The sequence below is a fragment of the Ursus maritimus genome, unplaced genomic scaffold (assembly GCF_017311325.1).
Source record: "Ursus maritimus isolate PB19 unplaced genomic scaffold, ASM1731132v1 scaffold_5, whole genome shotgun sequence".
In the NCBI taxonomy this organism is placed as follows: domain Eukaryota; kingdom Metazoa; phylum Chordata; class Mammalia; order Carnivora; family Ursidae; genus Ursus; species Ursus maritimus.
The window spans coordinates 54488107-54509800 of record NW_024426663.1 but is presented as its reverse complement, the minus strand read 5'-3'; the positions used below and the strand labels follow the sequence as shown (position 1 = coordinate 54509800).

At 44.9% G+C, this 21694-nt stretch overlaps 1 long non-coding RNA gene and 1 other non-coding gene across 2 annotated transcripts; one reads left to right on the top strand and one right to left on the bottom strand.

Annotated features, from left to right (window-relative positions):
* Positions 1 to 264: 264 nt before the first annotated feature.
* On the bottom strand, positions 265 to 21684 carry LOC121100738. Its single transcript, XR_005832518.1, has 4 exons — positions 21639 to 21684; positions 20715 to 20851; positions 20340 to 20393; positions 265 to 308 (listed from the first exon to the last, which is right to left on the bottom strand). It is a non-coding gene; the product is annotated as an uncharacterized LOC121100738 (long non-coding RNA).
* On the top strand, positions 6920 to 7026 carry LOC121100878. The gene has a single exon (XR_005832660.1). It is a non-coding gene; the product is annotated as a U6 spliceosomal RNA (small nuclear RNA).
* Positions 21685 to 21694: the final 10 nt, after the last annotated feature.

Here is a 21694-nt window from a genome sequence, read left to right as displayed (position 1 = left end):
AAAAAAAAAAAAAGCTAAACTGGACTTCATCTGTGCTTCAAAGGATTCCATCAAGAAAGTAGGAGGAAAAACACAGAATGGGAGAGAATATATATCTGAGATTTATATATTTGATAAGGAACTTGAATCTAGAATATATAAAGAACTCCATGAGGTGCCTGGGTGGCTCAGTTGGTTAAGCGTCTGCCTTGGGCTCAGGTCATGATCTCCAGATCCTGGGATGGAGCCCCGCATCAGGCACCCTGCTCAGCGGGGAGTCTGCTTCTCCATCTCCTTCTGCTGCTCCCCCCTGCTCCTGCTCTCTCTCTCTGAAATAAATAAAATAAAATCTTAAAAAAAAAATAAAGAACTCCACAACTCAATAACAAAAAGACAACCCAATTTTCTAATGGGAAAAGGATCCAAATAGATATTTCACTAAAGAAGATAGGCAACAGGCACACTGAAAGAGGTTCAACATCATTAGTCATCAGAGAAATGAAAAACAAAACAACAATGAGATACTACTTCACATCACTAGAATGGCTGTAATAAAAAAGATAATAACAAATGTTGGATGGATATGGAGAAATTGGAACTCTGATGCACCTCTGGTGGGATTATAATATGCTACAGCTGCTTTGGAATACAGTCTGGCATTTCCTCAAAAGGTTGAACATAGAGTTACCATATGGTCCAGCAATTCCACTCCTAGATATATGCCCAAGGGAACTGAAAACAGGTGTTCATACAAAAATGTGTACATGAATGTTCATAGCAACATTATTCATAACAGCCATAAAGGGGAAGCAATCCAAATTTCCGCCAATTGATAAATGGATAATACAACATGGTACCGCATGGTATTTCCATACAATATCCACACAATGGACTACTACTATTCCATTTCATTAATGTTAATGGAATATTATTTGGCAATGAAAAAAATGAAGTACTGATAAATGTTACAACATGGATGAAACTTAACAGTATGTTAAGTGAAAGAAGTCAGTCACAAAGGCCACATATTGTATGATTCCATTTATAGGAAATCTCCAAGGTAAGCAAATCTAGAGAGACAGAAAGTAGACCTATGGTTGCCTAGGACTGAGGATGTTGAGAGGATACGGATAGTGACTCCAAATGATATGGGCTTTCTTTTTCTAGTGATGAAAATGTTCTAGGATTAATTGTGGTAATGGCTGCCCAACTCTGTAAATATACCAAAAACCATTAAATTGTGTGCCTTATATGGGTGAATTTTATAGTGTGTAAATTATACCTCAATAAAGATATATACACCTCTGTGCCCCCTCATTTTTGTATTTAAAAATAATAATAAAAAGACTCTCAAAACAAACAAAAAAATCTGAGAGCTTTGCTGGCAAATTTCAGTTCTGGTACCCGAGACTCTGTGACCTTGGACAAGTTACTTAATTTCATTGAGCTCAGTTTTCTCACCTGTAAAACTGTTCTCGTCTAGGGCAGATCATTGTGAGGATTCAATAAACTAACATGTAAAAATACCTGCCACATAGTAAGTGCTCAGTAAATGGAAAATACAAAGAGTTGGGAATAGCAGTAACTAGAGAGCGAGTGAAGGAGAAAAAATAGTATTTATGGGCCAAGTCCACATCCATACATTTACGTGTCACCTTTGGCTGGGCTCTAGGGACATAAAGAAGTCCCTGACTCTGAGGATCAGGAAGGCTAAGGGATCAGGCATTCCTGAAGAAAAATAATCCCAACAAAACGAGCCAGTTGCTATGACGCAGTTATAGACAGGTTGCTCAGGGTCAGAGGCAATGGCTTTTAAGGGGAGGAGACTTCAAGAGTTGGCCAGATGGAAAAGGGACAAGTAGACTCTCGTCCCTTTCCCCACTGTAGGTTAGCAAAAAGATGTGAAGCACCTCACTGTGGGGACACTGGAGAGAGCCAGCCCAGCACAGGCAGAAGCAGAGGTCAAAAGAGCAGTTGGGATTTATTATTCGTGGCCAGGATGGGCAGTGAAGCTGGCACAGGAGCTGGAGGCTAGGGCCTGCCTCCCTGGCCTTCCAATAGGTGAGCTGAACCTTAGGAGTTCCTCCTCTCTCCCCTTGTTCCTAGCTCCTTTCCACCCTTAAGCCTCGAGATTTTCTTTCTTTTTTTTTTTTTTTTTAAGATTTATTTATTTATTTACTTATTTATTTATTTATTTAACACAGATAGAGACAGCCAGCGAGAGAGGGAACACAGCAGGGGAGTGGGAGAGGAAGAGGAAGAAGCAGGCTCATAGCGGAGGAGCCTGATGTGGGGCTCGATCCCGTAACGCTGGGATCACGCCCTGAGCCGAAGACAGACGCTCAACCGCCGTGCCACCCAGGCGCCCCGAGATTTTCTTTTTCCCGCGCATCAGCCCTCTTTTGGGGAAGAGCCCGATGATCTGTGGGCAGAGCGTGACACTTCCACCACTCCTCCCTCTAGTGACTCATTCCCAGGACTGGGGGTGGCAGGAAGTGCCAGAGCCCCAGAGTTGCATTCCCATCCGGATTCTGGCAGCTTAGAGACATCCTTTTTCCCTTCTCCCCCCACCCCCGCCACCTCCCCCACTTCCAGCTCTGACTCTTGACATTTCTGCGTAAGAAACACCCACCTGCCCCCAAAACTCTTCTTGCCTTTCTAATGCCTCTTCTGGTCCCTCAACTCCAGCCCCCATGGGGCTGCTGGGCTTCCAAGAGAAGCAGGCACAACCCAGACCTAGGGACTCTTTCCTGGGGGAGGTAGCCAGGCAAGGTCTGTATCCCCATGGCCAGGCCTTTGAGGAACAGGGCCTATAATGTAAAAAGCATTCTAAGCAACACTTACGACAACAACAAAATTATTTCACTACATGCTAAGTGCTTCACAAGGTTTGTTTCATTTATTCCTCACAACAACTAGATGAAAAGATGCTATTATCACTGCCATTTGGCAAATGAGAAAAATAAGAGAGAAATAATTTGGAAAGTAGCAGAATGAGAATCAAACCCAGGAGTCAGGTTTTGGGATCTGAACCACCAGGCTCTTCTGTCTGCCTCTTTTGGGCTGGAGGACAGTGTAGCCTCTATGAGCACAGCCTCTGTGACTTCTAGGGCAAGGCATGCCATCCCTGAGGCTCTAGGTACAGCTGCCTTGACCCTAGCTTTGACCCTAGCCTCCCTCCTAGTTGCCCATGGCTCTTGTGGACCTGCCCCACTCTTTACTCCTGTGGGGGGAATGTGGTGGGCTACTCAAGATTTTCATCCCTTTTGAGAGCTTAACTTCCTCTTAAACTCAGGGCAAACATCAATGTGATTCCAGGGTGCCCAGGGGGTACCTAGAAAGAGTGAAAAGAAGGAGCATTGCTTATAGGTTCAGGGGGCAGAAGGAGATTACAGAAACCCAAGAGTGGGGTCAGCCCAGGCTTGCAGACAGAGCAGACATCTGTCACACGGAAGAGGCACAGAGATGGCCCACATGGCAATAGAAATAATAATACCCTTGAATTATGTAGCACTTTAAAATTTCTCAGTCACTTTACAAACATTTGATCCTCCAGATGACCTCCTAGGACCCGAGGAGGAAGAAAGCATCTTTTATAAGCTGTCACCACCCGTCAAGATTTCCCCCAGAGGGGAAAGGCAGAAGACAGGCAAGGCAGTGAGTGAGTTAACCAAACCCAAGCTCCAGTGGGTAATTGATAGTTTTTATGGTGTCTTTATCCTCAGACTCCTCAGATATCATATTTCCACTGGATTACCACATTTACATAACAGTGCAGGGTGGGAGACCCTGATAAATCTTCTCTGCATGAGGATGAATACAGTGGAAATGTACTTTGTTGACAGTGATTTGTTTTACTACACCACTGCCCTTCAATTTAGGGAGGAAAGAGCAAGGCTATTGCCTTATGAAGGGAGGGTGGGAAGAAGAGACAGGAGAATGGGAGGGAGGAAGATGAGAGATCTGGAAAGAGGGGGATGAATGAGAGAGGAAGACACAGGGAGAAAGGGAGAGCTTTAGGCAAAGGGGAAGAAGGGAGGGAGGGAAGAAGGGAGGGGGGAGCAAGGGAGAAAGGGAGGGAGGGAGGGAAGAAGGGAGGAAGGGAGAGAGGAAGGGAGGAAGGGAGGATAAGAGCAATGAGAACTCACTCTGTGCCAGGCACGGTGCTAAGCGTTTCCATGGATTAATTCCGCTAATCCTCAAGGCAACCCAGTGAGGACAGTCCTGTTAATATCATCATTGCACAGATGACAACACCCCATCCTGTTATGCCTGTTTTATTTTGCCACTATCTACAACAGGCTTATTAACTCACTCATGTGCTTATTGCCTTGTTCACAGCTATATCCCCAGCACTTTGAGCAGTTTCTGACCTGAAGTAGGTTCTTAATAAGAGTACTTTTTTTTTTTAAGATTTTATTTATTTATTTGACAGAGACAGAGACAGCCAGCGAGAGAGGGAACACAAGCAGGGGGAGTGGGAGAGGAAGAAGCAGGCTCATAGCGGAAGAGCCTGATGTGGGGCTCAATCCCATAACGCCGGGATCACGCCCTGAGCCGAAGGCAGACTCTTAACTGCTGTGCCACCCAGGCGCCCCTTAATAAGAGTACTTTTTGAAGGAACGAAGGGATGAGAAGCTGCTGGGGAGTTAGCCCCACCCTCCCAGGCAGGGTGATGTGATGGGGAGGATGGAGGGAGGGCAGATGCTGGAGGTGCTCCCTCTCTCCACAGACACAGAGGGAACTGTTATCAGCTGATGCGTACTTCGTGAGGAAGAAACCCATTATCTCCTCCATCCTTTTCAGTTGTTTTCTTTTCTTTTTTAACTTCCCTCAGATCTTGTGCCCCTTCCCATTCCACGATCAATTTGGCATCCACTAATCATATCCTCCTCAAGTTCTGTCTCACTCTCCTTGTTCATTTCGCTTCCCTGCTTGCTTCTCTTTCCCATGCCTCTCTTGAGAGAGAGCTCATTCAACTAAATTGCAATTGGTGATTTCAGAGGCCAACATCCATTGTTGGAAGTCCAGTCTTGTACCAAAGCCTGCCCCCTGCAGAGAGCATTTTTCCCCATCTAAAAAATGGACAGGGGGCGCCTGGGTGGCTCAGTCGTTAAGCGTCTGCCTTCGGCTCAGGGCGTGATCCCGGCGTTATGGGATCGAGCCCCACGTCAGGCTCTTCCGCTATGAGCCTGCTTCTTCCTCTCCCACTCCCCCTGCTTGTGTTCCCTCTCTCGCTGTCTGTCTCTATCTCTGTCGAATAAATAAATAAAATCTTTAAAAAAAAATAAAAATAAAAACAAAAATAAAAATAAAAATAAAAAATGGACAGAGTTTTTTACAGAGTTTTTTGAACCACTATTAGTGGGCCTATAAGGAAGGGGTCTCAGAACCACAGCACTGACCTTCCCACATCCTTCTCCAGGGAAGCCTTGCCAAAGCCTTGAGACCATTGGCATCCAGTACCCAACAGAGAGCTATTTCCTCTCCCACCGTATGCGCTATTTAGTGCAACTTGCAGTAAATATAAATCAGAGGATAATAAGCCTCACTTTCCCTCTGTCTTTAGGGTTTTGGAAACTCCTCATTCCATTAAATAGCAGCGCCTGCTGAAGGTATAAATGGCAAGACCATGGGATAAGTGTACGAAGACCATGTCTCCACAGGGTTGGTAGTATATCAGAGTGGCTGGGAATGTGGGCCTTGAGATTCAGACAGCTTTGAGATTGGAGGCTGGCTTCTGTATGAATAGATTATAGGTGGCAAGGGTGGAAGTTGGGTGTCAGATGAGTCCTTTGGTACTTTCGCCAAATCAAGCATTCCTCCTAGGCCCACCAGAGCCTCCTGTACCAAATCAGTTGTAGCACTTGGCCAGTCGAGTTGAGATTATTACTTGCAGCAATGTCCAACCCACCAGACTCTGAGCTCTTCAAAGTCAAGAACTCAGTTTTTTCTTTGCATCCTTAGAGCCAGGCTACATGCTGTACATAAAAGAAGGGCATTGTACAGACCTTCATTTTCTTCCAGACAATGGAAGGTATTCATTTTCTTCCTCAAGATACTGCTATTCCTTGAGACTTTGATATGCTTAGCACCTACTTTATGCCAGGCACCCTAATGATGTTATCTTCTTTAGTCCTCATAATGGCCCTTGAGTTAGGGATTGAAACAAAAAGCATTATCTCTCATCTGGATTACGGGAAGAGCCTCTTTCTGGAAGAACACTGAGTTCTTTTTCATCTGATACCCAACTTCTGCCCTTCCCATCTACAGGATTGCACAGAGCAGCCAGAATGATCCTTTTAAAATCATGTCACTGTTCCGCTCAGAACTCTTCTATGGCTCTCCATTTCACTCAGCATAAAATCCAAATCCTTACTAGGTTCTACAATGCCCTACATTACCTCCCTAAGCCCCAGACTGCAAATTTAATGACCTCATGCCCTACCACTCTCCCCCTTGCTGTCTCTGGTAAGTCACACCGGCTTCCTGACATATGTCTCAAACACTGATGTGTATACTCCTGCCTCAGGCCCTTCCTGGCTGCCCTCTGTGCCTACAAAGCTTTATCCTGATCTCTCCATGGCTTGCTCCCTTGCTTATTTCAAGTTTTGTTCAAGTGTCACTGTATTAGGAAGGCCTTCCTTGACTCCCCTGTGGTGATTTTAAAATATGCCCACAAAATCTCTGATACTCCTCCCTTCGAGAGGTAGAACTCAATTCTCCCCACCCCCTTGAGTGTTGGCTTGACTTAGTGTCTCCTTCCAAAATAATAGAATACAGGAAAAGTAACAGTGTGTGACTTCTAAGACAAGGTCATAAGAGGCTTTGTGATTGCCCTAGTCTGGTAATGAGAAAACATCAGGCAAATGCAAATTAAGGGACATTCTACATAATACCTGATCAGTACTCTTCAAAATTGTCAAGATTATGAAAAACAGTGCTCGCTTCGGCAGCACATATACTAAAATTGGAACGATACAGAGAAGATTAGCATGGCCCCTTCACAAAGAGGACGCGCAAATTCATGAAGGGTTCCGTGTTTTTACTATCAGGGAACTGCAGATCAAAACTACAATGAAATATCACTTCACACCTGTCAAAATGACTAAAATCAACAACACAAGAAACAACACGTGTTGGAGAGGATGTGGCAAAAGGAGAACCCTCTTTCACTGTTAGGAATGCAAACTGGTGCAGCCACTCTGGAAAACAAGATGGAGGTTCCTCAAAAAGTTAAAAACAGAACTACCCTATGATCCAGCAATCTCATGATTGAGTATTTACCCAAAGAAAACAAAAACACTAATTCAAAAGGATTATATATTCATAGCAGCATTATTTATAATACCCAAATTAGGGGTGCCTGGGTGGCTCAGTCGTTAAGTTTCTGCCTTCGGCTTGGGGCGTGATCCCAGGGTCCTGGGATCGAGCCCCGCATTGGGCTCCCTGCTCCTCTGGGAGCCTGCTCCTTCTTCTCCCACTCCCCCTGCTTGTGTTCCCTCTCTCACTGGCTGTCTCTCTCTCTGTCAAATAAATAAAGTCTTTAAAAATATATATATAATGCCCAAATTATGGAAGCAGCCCAAGTGTACATCAATTGATGAAGGGATAAAGAAGATGTGGGATATAGATATAGATATAGATATAGATATAGATATAGATATATAGATATACTGGAACATTACTCAGCCATAAAAAAGAATAAAATCTTGCCATTTGCAACAACTGGGACAGAGCTAGAGAGTATAACACTAAGCGAAATAAGTTCATCAGAGAAAGACAAATACCATATGATTTCACTTGAATGTGGAACTTAGAAACAAAACAAACAAGCAAAGGGGAAAAAAGAAAGACACACACAAACCAAAAAACAGACTCTTAATTCTAGAGAACAAACTGATGGTTACCAGAGGGGAGGTGGGTGGGGAGATTGGTGAAATAGGTGATGGGGAGATTAAGGAGTGCACTTTTGATGAGCACTGGGTGATGTATGGAATTGTTGAATCACTGTATTGTACACCTGAGACTAAGATTACACTGTATGTTAACTGGAATTATAATAAAAACTTTTTAAAAACATTATGAAAAATAAAGAAAGAGTAGGAAACTATTGTTGATCAAAGAAGACTAAGGAAACATGATGACTAAACACAATGTGATCTCCTGGACTGGATCCTGAAACAGAAAAGACATTAATGGAAAAACCGGGGAAATCTGAATAAGGTCTGTAGTTTAGTTAAAAGTGTACCAACGTTAATCTCTTGACTTTGAGAAATGTACCATGGTTATATAAGAGATTAATGTTAAAGGAAGCTGCGTGAAGTATGTAAGGGAACTCTTTGTACTATCTTTGTAACTTGTCTGTAAATCTAGAAGTATTCCTAAATAAAAAAAAATTTCTTAAAAAGGCATTGTGTCTTCCTCCTTGCTTTCTTAGACCATGCACATGCTACCGTGTCTTGAGGATACTCAAACAGCCTTACGGGGAGGGCTACCTATGTGTTGAGCAACTGAGGTGTCCAGCCAACAGCCATGTGAGTGAACCATCCTTGGAAGAGAATCCTCCAGCCCCAGTCAAGTTTTCAGGCAACTGCAGTCCCGTCTGACATTTTGACAACAACATCAAGAAAGACCCTGAGCCAGAATGATCCAGCTAGGTCACTTCTGAATTCCTGACCCTCAGAAACTGTGAGACGATAATTTATTGCTGTTTTAGGCCTCTGAGTTTTAGAGTAAACTATCTAAAATAGCCTCCTTCTAGTCACACTCAACCCCCCCTTTCCAACCTCAATTTTCTTCATAGTACCTATCAGGTGACACCACATGACAGGTTTGTTTATTTAACTTCTGTCTCCACCCTAGAATGTGAGCTGCATGCAAGGAGAAACTTTGTTTAGTGTATGTCTCCTGCACCTAGAACTGTGCTTGATGCAGAGTAAATGTTCGATAAGGGATAGTTGTTATTATTATTTTTTTTATTTTTTGGATAACAAGGGGTTAGGTAAAAATCCCTTCTCTATCCTCACCCAGAAACAAAACAAAACAAAACAAAACAAAACAAAACCCAGCCTCTGGAGGATGGGGGCCAAAGTGGCTGACGTTGAGACAATGCAGAACTAGGAAATGCAAGAAAAGATGAATCAGAAACTCGAGATCTGACTGAGTTCTTCATCCACTGAGAGAGCTCCCACAAGTTTCTTCCTCCCTCTGGATCTCCGTTTCCCCAAATACAAAATTCAAAAGACCGGGATGACCTGCAAGATCACCAAGATTTCTTCCAGCTCTACCAGTTAATGATTCTAAGAATGGCCTGGGAGGAGGTGCAGGAGCTCAGTTCTGGAGATGGAGGAAAGGAGAAGGAGTGAAGAATACGTGTTACCTTCACAGGGACAAGGCAGAACGTGTCTACCTTCATGCTGTGCTCACCTCCTGGAAACCCTTTCCCATTGGATAATCTATTCCTTTGCCAAGGCCCAGCTCCCTGCCTCTGCAAAGCACACAGGCTCCTATAAGCCTTAGCAAAAGTCTTCATTAACACATTTCCCACACTGAATTATAACTGGATCTTTGTATCTTGGGGTCTTCACTCCTAAAAGGAGAAAGTCAGTCCCAGGTCAAACTTTCAGGCTTGCAATTCTCTCCTAGTGAATTTAGACTCTAAAGGAAGGAGAAATCAGGGGAGGAGGTAGAAGACCAGCCATGTGCTGGGACTCCCTTAAACCTCTGCCTTTTCTCTCTTCTCCTCCAGTCTTGGCCTCACCACCAAGAGAAGCACGCACGTCGGCATGCCTGCCCCTCTGCGTCTCCTAAGTACTGGGTCAAATGCCATTCATTTGAGCTATATTAACTTTCCTCTGCTCCTCCCTCCTGCAGTCTTCCACCCCTTCCCCACGATACACACATCCTGGGTCCCTTCCCAACATCTGTTCCAGGTAGCTCACACTTCCTATTATTTGATATGAAGACAGGTTTAAGGGGCATCTTTTTCTCCACAACAGCTCATGGAAAGGCCTGAAGCACTTGCTCTGTTCTGGGAATCACAGATGGTAGGATTCTGTTCAGTCTATCAAATGAGGTTGGCAGCCACGGGAGATGAGGCAGGACAGGTAGGCAGGAATCAGCTTGGGTGGAGGATTTTGTCCCATAGGCCATGGAAGCCACTGAAGAATTCTGCACAGATTGGAACTCATTCCCCTTCCACTCAGCCCTCCTTACTTACATCCCTTCCTATCTCTCTCTGCCCCCCCACCCCATTCCATTTGTCTCATACCAGAACCTTAATAACACCAGATTTATTGAGAACCTTCACCGTGCAAGTTTTCTGTTCACATTGCCTCATTTCCACCTTTCAGCACTGATGAGGTAGGTGTTACTGTCCCCACTTCAGGTAAGGAAAATGACTCCAGTGAGTGATTTGCCCTGTTGGAAACTAAGGAAGAAGCAGAGCCCAATTTCTTAATCATTACACTAATTGGCCCCTGCTCTTAGGGAGAAATGTCTTCTTTGGGGGAGATGTCTTCTTTGGGGGGAGATGCCTGTAAGGAGGTCTTTGAGGTCAGGAGGTAGAACTGGGAAGAGCGAGTACAGAACCAGGCTATTCTGGAACTGGGATTTCCAGGTTCCGATGGGACCTATCTTACCAGCCTTGCTCCTCTCTCTGCTTGGCAGGAAACGTCTCCCATTCTCCTCACTCCCTGTCTTCATCCACTTGCTTACTCCAGTTCCCACATCCTTCTTCACTTCCTTATATACGGTTTGCCCTTGTCTTACAGGTTCTAGGTGGTACATTTGTTCTGAAAATGCCTGGATGGACCAGGATCCTCTGGAACCTCTAAAGATAATTTGAGCATCTGGAAAGGATGAGTCTACCTACCCACCCTGTCCTCCCCAACTCTATCAAAAAGGGTCTGGCCTGACCCTGGGCTTCCAAGGCTCTTCAGCAAAGGTTAGCTCCTCTCTACCTCATCTCCCACTACCTACCCCCGTGCCCTCTCAAAGGCTACAAATATATAACCACATGTGCTTCCCCAAACATGCCAAATTCTTGAAATCTTTGCATGTGCATTTTCTCTCTCTGGAATGCCAGAATCCCTTCTACCCCAAGTTTTTCTTTAGGAAAACTCCCAGTATCCTCAGGCTTGGCTCAAACATGACTTCCAGCCCCAGGAATGTCATCATCACTCAGGCTATCATTTCTTGCCTGGACTCCTCCCTCACTGGTCCCTGGGATGCCTCTCTGGCCCTACGCCATCCAGTGCCCACATCGCACCCAGAGTAACCTCTCTAAAATCCAAACTTGATCTTATCAATTCCCTTCTTAAAACTTTCAAATGGTTTCCCATGCCCTGGAGGTAAACTCGTAACTCAACCTGGTTTGGGTGCTTCTTCAACCCCATTCCCACTTCTCTTGCTTCAGATCTTCCAGCCCTGCCCACCACCCTACAGGTACTCAAGCCAGATTTCCTGACACTTTTACTCAGTTCCTTGAAACTTGCCTGTTCTCTCTTGGCTACATAATGTTCCCTTGGCTGGAACTCTCTTTCCCTCCTTCTCCCCCGGCTGACTTCTGCTAACCTTTCAGGCAGGTCTCAGCCTGGACTCACTTCACCAAAGAGCCTCCCAGAACGCCCGATGATGAAACGAGATGTCTCTGCTTTCTGTCCCCACTGCCCATGATTTCCCCTAGGACAGAATCTATCTGGTCTGTTACTGCCTATCTGTTTGCTCATGTTTCCCACACCCACGTGGGAGCCTACGTTTGGGAGCCTACCTTCTTCCCAGCTCTAACCCAGAGTCTAGTACTGGTAGGCTCTCCATGAACAACTGTTAAATTGGTGAGTAAACAGAGCCTCCCCTGTCTTCACAGTGTGGACTTAGGCACCCACTGTAGTTTCTACCACCGCCACCTCATAGTTACTATTCTGGATTATGGATGATTGCTTCCCTGTGTGTTCCTGTCTTGATGGATGGGGATGGCACCTTAAGTGTACTCCAGTGCCTAATGCAGAGGTCAGCATCCACCTTCCATCCATCTTCTTCTATTTCTGAATTCTCATTATTTTTAACAAATTTTTATTGAATAACTACTATATACTAGATACTTTGGATCCAGCAGTGAACAAGGTAGCTGACACTCTGCCCTCAAGCTCACATTCTATTGGCATATATGGGTGCCTAGTGAATAGGAGGTTCAGTGGATCTCAGTTCTACTGCGAAGCCCCTGAGGGCTTTCCTGTCTACAACTACAAATCAAGGAGCACAGCCTCTGGGGACCTCTGGACCTTCCTTTGTCCAGGTCTCCATGGGACTAGCCATCCAGCAGCAGGAAGTGGGAGGGAGGAGAGTGGACAATGGTGTTGCAGCCCAGTGCCTACAACCACTTCATCCAGCAAGTTTGGCAACTGGCTTTTTTCTCTACCCTGGAACCAAGAAAGAAAGAGATCCACAGAGGGAAAGACATAAATGGATAGGAATGACTGAGGAGAAAGGAAAGAGAGGAAAAGTGAACACAGAGTAGGAAGAAGAGGAGTCGGAAACACACAGACAGGGAAGGAGACGAAGGCAGAGACAGAAGGCCTGAAGGACTGAGCCCTGCCCCTCTCATTTGGGTCGGGGGGGCGGGGGAGGGGCGCAGGAGGTGTCAGGAAAGATTCAATTTTGACCTCTTGGAATTCCCTCGATGATCCCTCAAATTATCTCTGGCCCCATCCGGCCCAGGGACCTCCCAGCCCCCAAGCCAGGATATACTCCCTGCGACCCTCATGAGTAGGGACAGGCAGTGATGGAAAAACGCAGTTGCTCAGGGAACAGCAGTCCCTGATTTTCATCTTTTTCAGAAAAGATCATAGAAAAGACCCTGTGTTCACCATCTGTTTCCTAACTGGGGGCTCCAGGCTCTGCTCTCTGAGATACTGGCCTAACAATATCCCAATCTGCAGGCACGGCACAGAAACTCCTCTGAGCTGGGAGCTGGGGAAGCAGCCCCATCCCCAGGAGCCCCCAGATACCAAGCACGAGGCTGAGTTGCTAATGGAGCCCTGCTCTTGCCAGCAGCTTCCACGGCTCGCTCCTGAGGCTGTGATGCCATCTGCTGCTCAATTTAGGAAACTGGCTGACTTTGGCGGCACAACCAAGGCCCATCAGGGCAGGAGTTGGGAAGGGGGCCCTCCTGGGTCTCAGAAGAGCCATGTCTTTATCTGTGGACAGACCCAGTACTGGGCGTCAGAGACGGAGCAAATGCTCTGCTCCCTGTCATTGTTCTCCTTAGACAAGGCAGAACTCCTCCCTTTCATAGGAAGGTACCTCAGGATTCTGGAGGGATGGGTAAGTTGGCTCTGCCCTTCATCAAAGTCCAGTGTTATCTCCAGATTAAATTGCCCAGAGAGGTCCCAGCCTGCCTCTTTGAAGTTCCACAGCTTTTCTCAAAACATTTTTTTTCTTTGCAGGTTTAAGTAAGATTATTCCAAGTTATATTAATTGGGTGAATGAAATAATGAGGCCAGGCCTAGAGAAAGTGGGGCTTTGAAGAAATAGGTATGCTCACGCTGAATTGAAATAAGACCTTCAGACTCTCAGCGGGTTTCTGACGCTCCTGCTGTGTTGTCCCTTTTCAGGCCTCAACCCAGGTAGGGTTATGAGCTCCAGTGTTACAGGGGTCACACTAATACCAGCCACCTATTTTTGGTATTTGTTCAACTAAGGGTTAGCTTGAGGAAATTTCCTGCAAACCAGCTGAGGTGGCCAACCTCTGAGGTGATCCCCAATGATTCCCATCTCCTGAAAGTCACCCACTTATCATCTCCCTCCCACAAAGTACAAGGGTTAATTAGTGGGGCCAGTGGAATATGACAGAAGTAATGGTGTGTAATTTCCAAGATTAGATTATAAAAGACTCTGGCTCCCATCTTCACGTCCCTCTCTCCCTCCGTCTGTCTGCCTCTCTCCCTCATCACTTACCCTAAGGAAGCCAGTTGCCACGTTGCAGCAGCCCTATGGAGAGGCTCCTGTGGTAAGAAACTAAGGCCTTCTGTCAACAGCCACATGAGTGAGACTCAAGCAGATCCCCTTAGAAAGCCTTCAGATGACTCCAGCCCTGGCAGGCAGCCTGGCTGCAAACTCATGAGTGACCCTGAGCCAGCTCGGCTGAATTACTCCCTTTCCTTACCCTCAGAAACTGAGATAAATGTTCGAAGTTTGGGGCAATTTGTTATGCAGCAACACAACAAATCTGTCATATGGTATTATTATTATAATATCATGACATGTCATCTGCATTATATCACTTCATTTCTTTATAAGATCTAATATGTGGACCTTACCCCGACTTTAACTCATCTCCTTCTACCCTACCCTCTCCCCAGCTCAGCCTCACCCAAGGCTCACTCCTGCTTCACTCCGGCCCATTGAATTTGCTTTTCTCTCTGCTGGAGCCCCCGCCCACCTACCCCTAAATATCTGCACGGTCGGTCACTCCCTTATCTCCTTGAGGTCTGTATTCACATTCACAAGCTTTCCTTGACCCTCTGCACACCTGAACTGTAGCTCCTACACATACCTATTCTTTTCCCTGTTATTAGCCTTAGCCCGTATGATTATATAACATATATAATAAAATATATTTTATATATTTATCTTATAATTTTTTAAAAGATTTTATTTATTTATTTATTTGAGAGAGAGAGTTTGAGAGAGAGGCAAGCAGGGGGAGTGGCAGAGGGAGAGGGAGAAGCAGAGTCCCTGCTGAGCAGGGAGCCCCATGTGGGGCTCGGACCTGAGATCATGACCTGAGCTGAAGACAGATGCTTAACTGACTGAGTCATTCAGGTGCCCCATCTTATAATTTTTATCTCCCCCCTTGAATGTAGACTCCATGAAGTCAATAATTCATGTTTTTGTCTATTTTAGTCACCTCTCTAGCCCTAGCACCTGGACTAGTGATTAGTGAGGCACACAACAGATGTGCGATACATATGCAGTTGAATGGGGGAAAATGTCATAATTCATCAATTATAGCATGTGTATCTCCTAGATGCCATATCATATATCACATGCCAAGTTATGATGTCACATGTACATTATATTTAAATGCAGTGTAAGGCAGTGCAGAGATCCTACAGCCATAAATAACAAGACCTAGCTTTGTTGCTTGCTGGCTTGCTACATTACTATAAGAGAGGCATGTATTACTCTCTGAGCCTCAGTTTTACTCATCTGTAAAGTGAGATTATTATAACCTCCCTATAGTGTAGGTGTAGAAATCAAATAATGAATGTTACAGTATTTTTAAAAAATCTAACATATATATTTCTGAAATGTTTTCCAAAGGCCATGTCATGTGTCTCAGGATATACTCTTTGGGGTTGGGGGAGATAAAAAGGTCAAAAAGGTCTGGGAAATTTGGGTTCCAGTATTCCAATGACTCTCCTTGGACATTCACACCATTAGCATATGAAAGGCTCTGAAAATCCCGCAGCAAAGGTCTTTTCCTAAAGCACCTAACTAAACTTGGTCTTGATCTCTACGAATACACACAGAGCAGCGCCTGTGTTGTCAGGATGGTATTGCTACTTTAGATCAAGGAATTCTAAAGTTCCTGAAACAGAAATCCCAGTGGGGTGGGCAATGAGATCTAACAGCTGAAATGGAGATTCGGAGGAGGGAGGAGGAGGAGAAAAAGAAAAAGGAGGAGGGAAGAGAGAGGATGGAGGGAAAGGGAGAACAAGGAAAAGGAAGAAGAAAGAAAAACGTTGGTGAAGGGAGACAAGGACAACTAAACTCATCCCCTTTGAAAAGAACCCTGCAGAACAAAGGCAAGCTGAAATTTCCCAGGGCTGGAGGGTGGGGGAGGAATCCAAGAATCCTGGTGCTGCCCACGGAGCCCAGCTTATTCCTCTGAGCGTTGCCTCTGCCAATTTCCGCAGTTGGAGCTCAGGCTTCCTTTTCAGCTTCAAGAAACCTCTGATTGAAGAGATTTCTCCTTTATCAGGGAGGAATCAGGTAAACCAAATCAGCAGCTTCTCAATTTAGTGTACTTATTAAGTGCCTGAAACAGCAGCTGCCATTTTTCCTTTCCTCACTAGCAATAGCCTTCTTGGCAGGGTTTATCTCCCCCCCCCCAGCCGCAGCACGCCTGGCTCGGGGAAAGGGAGAGGAGCTGCAGGTCCTCCCACGAAGACTCCCTAAGCTAAGTGGGAGAAGAGAGGTCTGCAGGTTTATTCTCAACCTCCAGATAGGCCTGCCCCAGCCCAGTCCACATACTAACCGAAAAGGATGCAACTCTCTCTGGCATCCACTCGCACTTTCAGCCCTCATGGCTAGGAAGTCCTTTGTTACATCTCATTTCAGTCTTTTTCCTATAACTTCATTTGTTACTGCCTTTCCTTTACCCCAGAAGAAGGGAGTGATTTGACTGTCCTAAGTTGCATGTATACAGCAACCTATACTAATCAACATGGTTATAACCCATCTCTCTGGGCATATGATTGGTGAATATTATTTGAGGAACCCCATTTCCCACCAACTGGGAGACTGGGCTCTTTTTTTTTTTTTTTTCCAACTGTGTGATTCAAAGTGGGGATAGGGAGGTCATGAGAAAGTAAGGAAGTAACAGGTTGAGCACCTGCCTGGTCCCTTATATAAGACATCTCATTCCATTTTCACAACAACCTAAAATGTAGAGATTATAATTCCCATTTTATAGGTGAAAGTACTGATGTCCAGAGCTCACCTAAAGTCAAATAGCTGACATGTAAGGTGGTGGAGCTAGAATCTCACCAACATCTGACTCCCAAATCCATATTCTCTCTATCCAGGGGGCTTGACTGTATCATACAGAAACCCAGATCTTTGGTTTCTTTCCATTCCTTGTGATATATTAGGTTTATTCCCTAACCCCACAAACATGCTGGGATTCTGACTATTTTCACATGCCCATTTACTGGAAGGTACACTTAACATCAGAAAAGCACAAATAACTCCCTCTCTTTGCTGTGACCAAATCTGAACTCACTCCTCCTGATGTCCACCTGCCTCATCAGACTGTAATCTCCATCATGGTAAGGACCATGTTTGTCTTATTCATCACTGCATCTCTCCTAGTGCCTACCACAGGGCCCGCCACGTGGTAGAGACTTAGTATGTGTTGACTGAATGAATGATGAGGACAGAAAGAGAAGACTCTGTAAAACAAGATAAGAGAATCTGAGAAAAAGATTTAAAAGGCCAACATTTAATTTAAAGGAGAAGAGAGGTAGCTAGGAAGAGACTGAGAGACAGCAAGATAAGAAAACTCAGCACAAACAAGCTAGATAAAAATAGCCTCTTGCCACTGTCCTTTTAAAATTACTTTCTATATTTGAGCCTAAGTGACAAGTGAAATCTCCTCTGTAATTTCCCATGTGTTCAGCTTAATGAATTTCTGGCAAATGGTTTCAGCATTGTAGGGCCAATTTGGACATTGTGGGGGTGGAGTTGGTGAGAAAATGAAGGGTATGGAAATAGTCTAATTGAGTCTAGAAACCAAATGAAGAGGTGATTGGAGGCATGTGAGGAGGAAGCCAACTCTTGGAACTTGCTCAACATCAAGAAGGACTGGGAATTGGTCTTGTTCTAGCTGATGTCATTATGATGTTTCCCTACATGCTATAGAAGAAGTCCAGAATCCCAAGATGCCTTGCAACGATTCTTTCTGTCCCACTGCCTATCTCCTAAGGAGCTTTAGTTGCTTATATAAACAGCATTATAGTCATGATTTAACGCCTGCCATTGGAAGGAATAAAGAGACTCTGTCTCCTTCACGTCCATAAGTCTCGTACACAGTAGGTATACCATAAATGCTGAACCAAATCATTATGAGGGAGGGAAGTCAGGGAATGCAAGGATGGGAATGCACAATCTACTCCTTGGCATCTATTCATGCTGCCCACTCAAATACATTAACTTCTCTGTATACTGAGGAAGGAGCACTTGAGGGGCCGTAGGACCCCGAATAAAAAGTCCTTTCTAAACCTTAAAATTGGCAATGACCATGCAGACCACAATTTTAATCAGGACTGCATATCTTTCAGGTCTCCTAGTATGTTTTTCATTGTAGTTTTAATAGCTTTTTTGGAATGTAAGTCACATACCATACAATTCACCCATTTAAAGTATAGAATTCAATGGTTTTTATTATATTCACAGATATGTACAACCATCACAATTTTAGAATAGTTCAACATCACCTCAAAAAGAAACCTAGGGGGCGCCTGGGTGGCACAGCGGTTAAGCGTCTGCCATCGGCTCAGGGCCTGATCCCGGTGTTATGGGATCAAGCCCCACATCAGGCTCTTCTGCTTTGAGCCTGCTTCTTCCTCTCCCACTCCCCCTGCTTGTGTTCCCTCTCTTGCTGGCTGCCTCTATCTCTGTCGAATGAATAAGTAAAATCCTTAAAAGAAAGAAAGAAAGAAAGAAAGAAAGAAAGAAAGAAAGAAAGAAAGAAAGAAAGAAAAAAGAAACCTAGAACCTGGATCTTTCACCCCCTCCTCTTCAGACCTCAGCAGCCCTTAATCTATTTTCTGTCTCTATAGATTTTCTTTTTTTTTTTTTTTTAGATTTTCTTATTCTGGACTTTTGTATAAATGGAATTAAACAATATATGGTCTGGCTTCTTTAATGTAACATTTTCAAGGTTCATTCATGTTGCAGCATGAATTAGTACTTCATTCCTTTTTATGACCAAATAATATTCCACTGTATGGATATCCCACATTTTATTTATCCATTTGTCAGTTAATGGACATTTGGGTTATTTCAACCTTTTATCTATTATCAATAATGCTGCTATGAAAATCTGTGTACAAGTTTTTGGACATACCTTTTTATTTTCTTGGGTATATACCTAGGAGTGGAATTGCTGAATCATAAGTAACTCTATGTTCAATCATTTGAAGAACTGCCAGACTTGGGGTGTCTGGGTAGCTCAGTCGTTAAGCATCAGCCTTTGGCTCAGATCATGATCCGGGGGTGGCGGGATCGAGCCCCACACTGGGCTCCCTGCTCAGTGGGAAGCCTGCTTCTTCCTCTCCCACTCTCCCTGCTTGTGTTCCCTGTCTTTCTCTCTTTCAAATAAATAAATAAAATCTTAAAAAAAAAAAAAAAAAGAACTGCCAGACTGTTTTTCAAAGCAGTTGCACCACTTTACATTCCCACCAGAAGCGTATGAGGATTCCAATTTCTGTATGTCCTTGCCAATCAATTATGCTTTTGAGAAATAACAAGGACAACTACAGGGTCCCACTCTAATCTGAATAGCTATTACAGAGCAGCAGCAAGAGGAGTCGACTACAGGGTTGAAGGAGGGATCCCTCTTCAACTCTAAGCCCTTAGGATCATCCAGAGGGAATGCTGCCATCTCTAGTACTCTCCCTGACTCCCCCAGCTGGGTTAGCTGTCCTCTGACATCTGCCCAAGGATACATATACTATTTGTCTTTTTCCCCCACTAGATTGTAAGCTTTAGGAGAGAGATCTCTCTTGCTCTGACTTTATCTGCAGCACCTGAACAGGGTCTGGCAAATGGTAGATGCTCAGTAAATGCTGGTTGACTGACTGAATATATGATTGAACATTTCTCTACTCGTGGTTCCTGTCCAGGGAGGAGAGGAAAGGGATTAGCCTCAAGGGCAAAAGGCTTCAAGAAGGTAAGCAAGGAGAGTATAGATGCAGGAGAAAGGGAAAGGCATGCAAGAAGTTTGGGGACCTAGTGTCCCTTAGGGCCAGATCCGATTATGAGGTGAAACTCAGAGCTAATGGACCTACCCTAATCCTTTGTCTTTCATCTGGCTGCATTTTTTTTTTCCCTAGAAACTTTCCTTTTTCTTTTTTGTTATTATTCCTAACAACGTTGCCTTTGCAAGAATAAGAAACATTAAATAAAAATGTGGAAGGAAAAAAAAAGAATAAGAAACACAGTAGAAAAGTAGCTGCTATTACAGGTAAAAAGACCACATCAATCAACTCACCAAAATGAATTCAGAATTTAAAAGGTTAGAGGCTAAGAAGGCTGACTATGAAGAATTTTTTAACTAGGAAATGCAGAAATTATAATCTAGGTTTTCCTCCTCAGGACACTGAATGCCTTATAGCTGAAAAAGGTGACTGACTACATTGTCAATGACAGGACAACGTGGCCTACCACTCAGCCTTATGCATAATGGCTGGCCTTTGTTCCACACAAATCCTGCCTCCTATCTGACTAATCTGTGAATCCAGTAGTCACTCTGTCATTGGTCCTTCTCTCCCCAAAGGCCCTGTATTTCTCTAGCCTCATTTACTTCCTGTCTCGTCTCTGAAAGCACACATGCACATATTCACACAAACCTCATCTCTCCTTTTCATGAATCCTCACGGTAGCTCTCCTTCTCCATTTTGTGTCTTTAGAAGAAAAGAAAGCAAAATATATGAGATGTCAATGCAATTTCTCCTTTAGCAGAGCTCCACAGGACAATTACCCACCCAATCTGCAGGGTTTTATAGCTCTCATAACCCTCCTTTATGAACACACTGTGACAGCCCGATGCAGGCATTGATTATGGCAGCAGTCTTCAGCCACATTTCTATTTAACTGCAAAGCAGAGCTCCTGCCTACCAGCTCAGCACTGTTCACGTGACTTTTTTAATTACTGTATTTATGTAAGCCTTTTACCAACCAGAGCCTGTGTCCAACGCCATCAAAACTGGATGATTTGTGCTTACCACTTCTCCTGTCTCTCTCTGGCCTTAGAGCATAGCGTCTCTTTCTAGCTGTAATCAATTTTGCACTCTGGCCTTTCTCAGCAGAGGTCTGTGAGGATTGGGGTGCACGGGAAGCACGTTTTCTTTCATTAGAACAGCTGAGGGAAGATAATAAAACATGTTGGCAGATGCCAAGGGCAGTGGCTGATTCCTAGGGGCTTGTCTGGCAAAGGCGCCAGGTGCAATAGATAAGCAGAACAGATAGGCTGCCGTGGGGGCTAGGAAAGAGCGGGGCTCCAGCTTAACCAACTGTTCAGCAGGACAGAATTTTACTGACTCCAGCTAATGGGAGAAGTTTAGTGTTCAAAAGAAATACTGATAACCTGGTGGGCAATCTGTCTAAACTCAAGATGTGGCCTCTTTGGCTGACTGTGCCACGATGCAAGGCAACTCTGGCAGAGAAAGCCAGTATTCTTCAGCGACTGCAACTGAGCTACGGATCCCACTGCAGAGCACCAGGGATGCTGCCCCATAGGGCTGGGCTGGAGGAGTGCCAGGCATAATCTGCCCGAAAATCTTCTGGAGAGAGCCCGAAAACTAAGGTGACCTGTGTGGGTGGGCGAGCCATCAGCCGAGGAAGAACCCTACCGGAAAAAAGTGTGAGAGAAGATCTGAGCGGGAGGTGGAAAAAGGCGTGAGCTGCGCCTGCAGGAACCCAAAGGCGCCACACGTGCGAGGAACCGCCTCCCGGCGGGCGCTGCGTGCGGGCAGGGAGGAAGCACGGGCCCCCTTAGGACACACCAAGTTTAGTCTTCAGCACGTCCAAACCCAACGCCCCCTCCCATCCGTAAGTAACAAACGGACGGGAGTCAAATAAGTGTAGCCCTCGTGCAGAGTCTACCCTTTCTAGCGTGAGGTGCTAGCTTCTCTGAGGAGTACGCTCACCTCTGCCACGGCTCCTGCATTTTTCTAACCCGGACTTTCCTGGGCGGGGCTTCCGG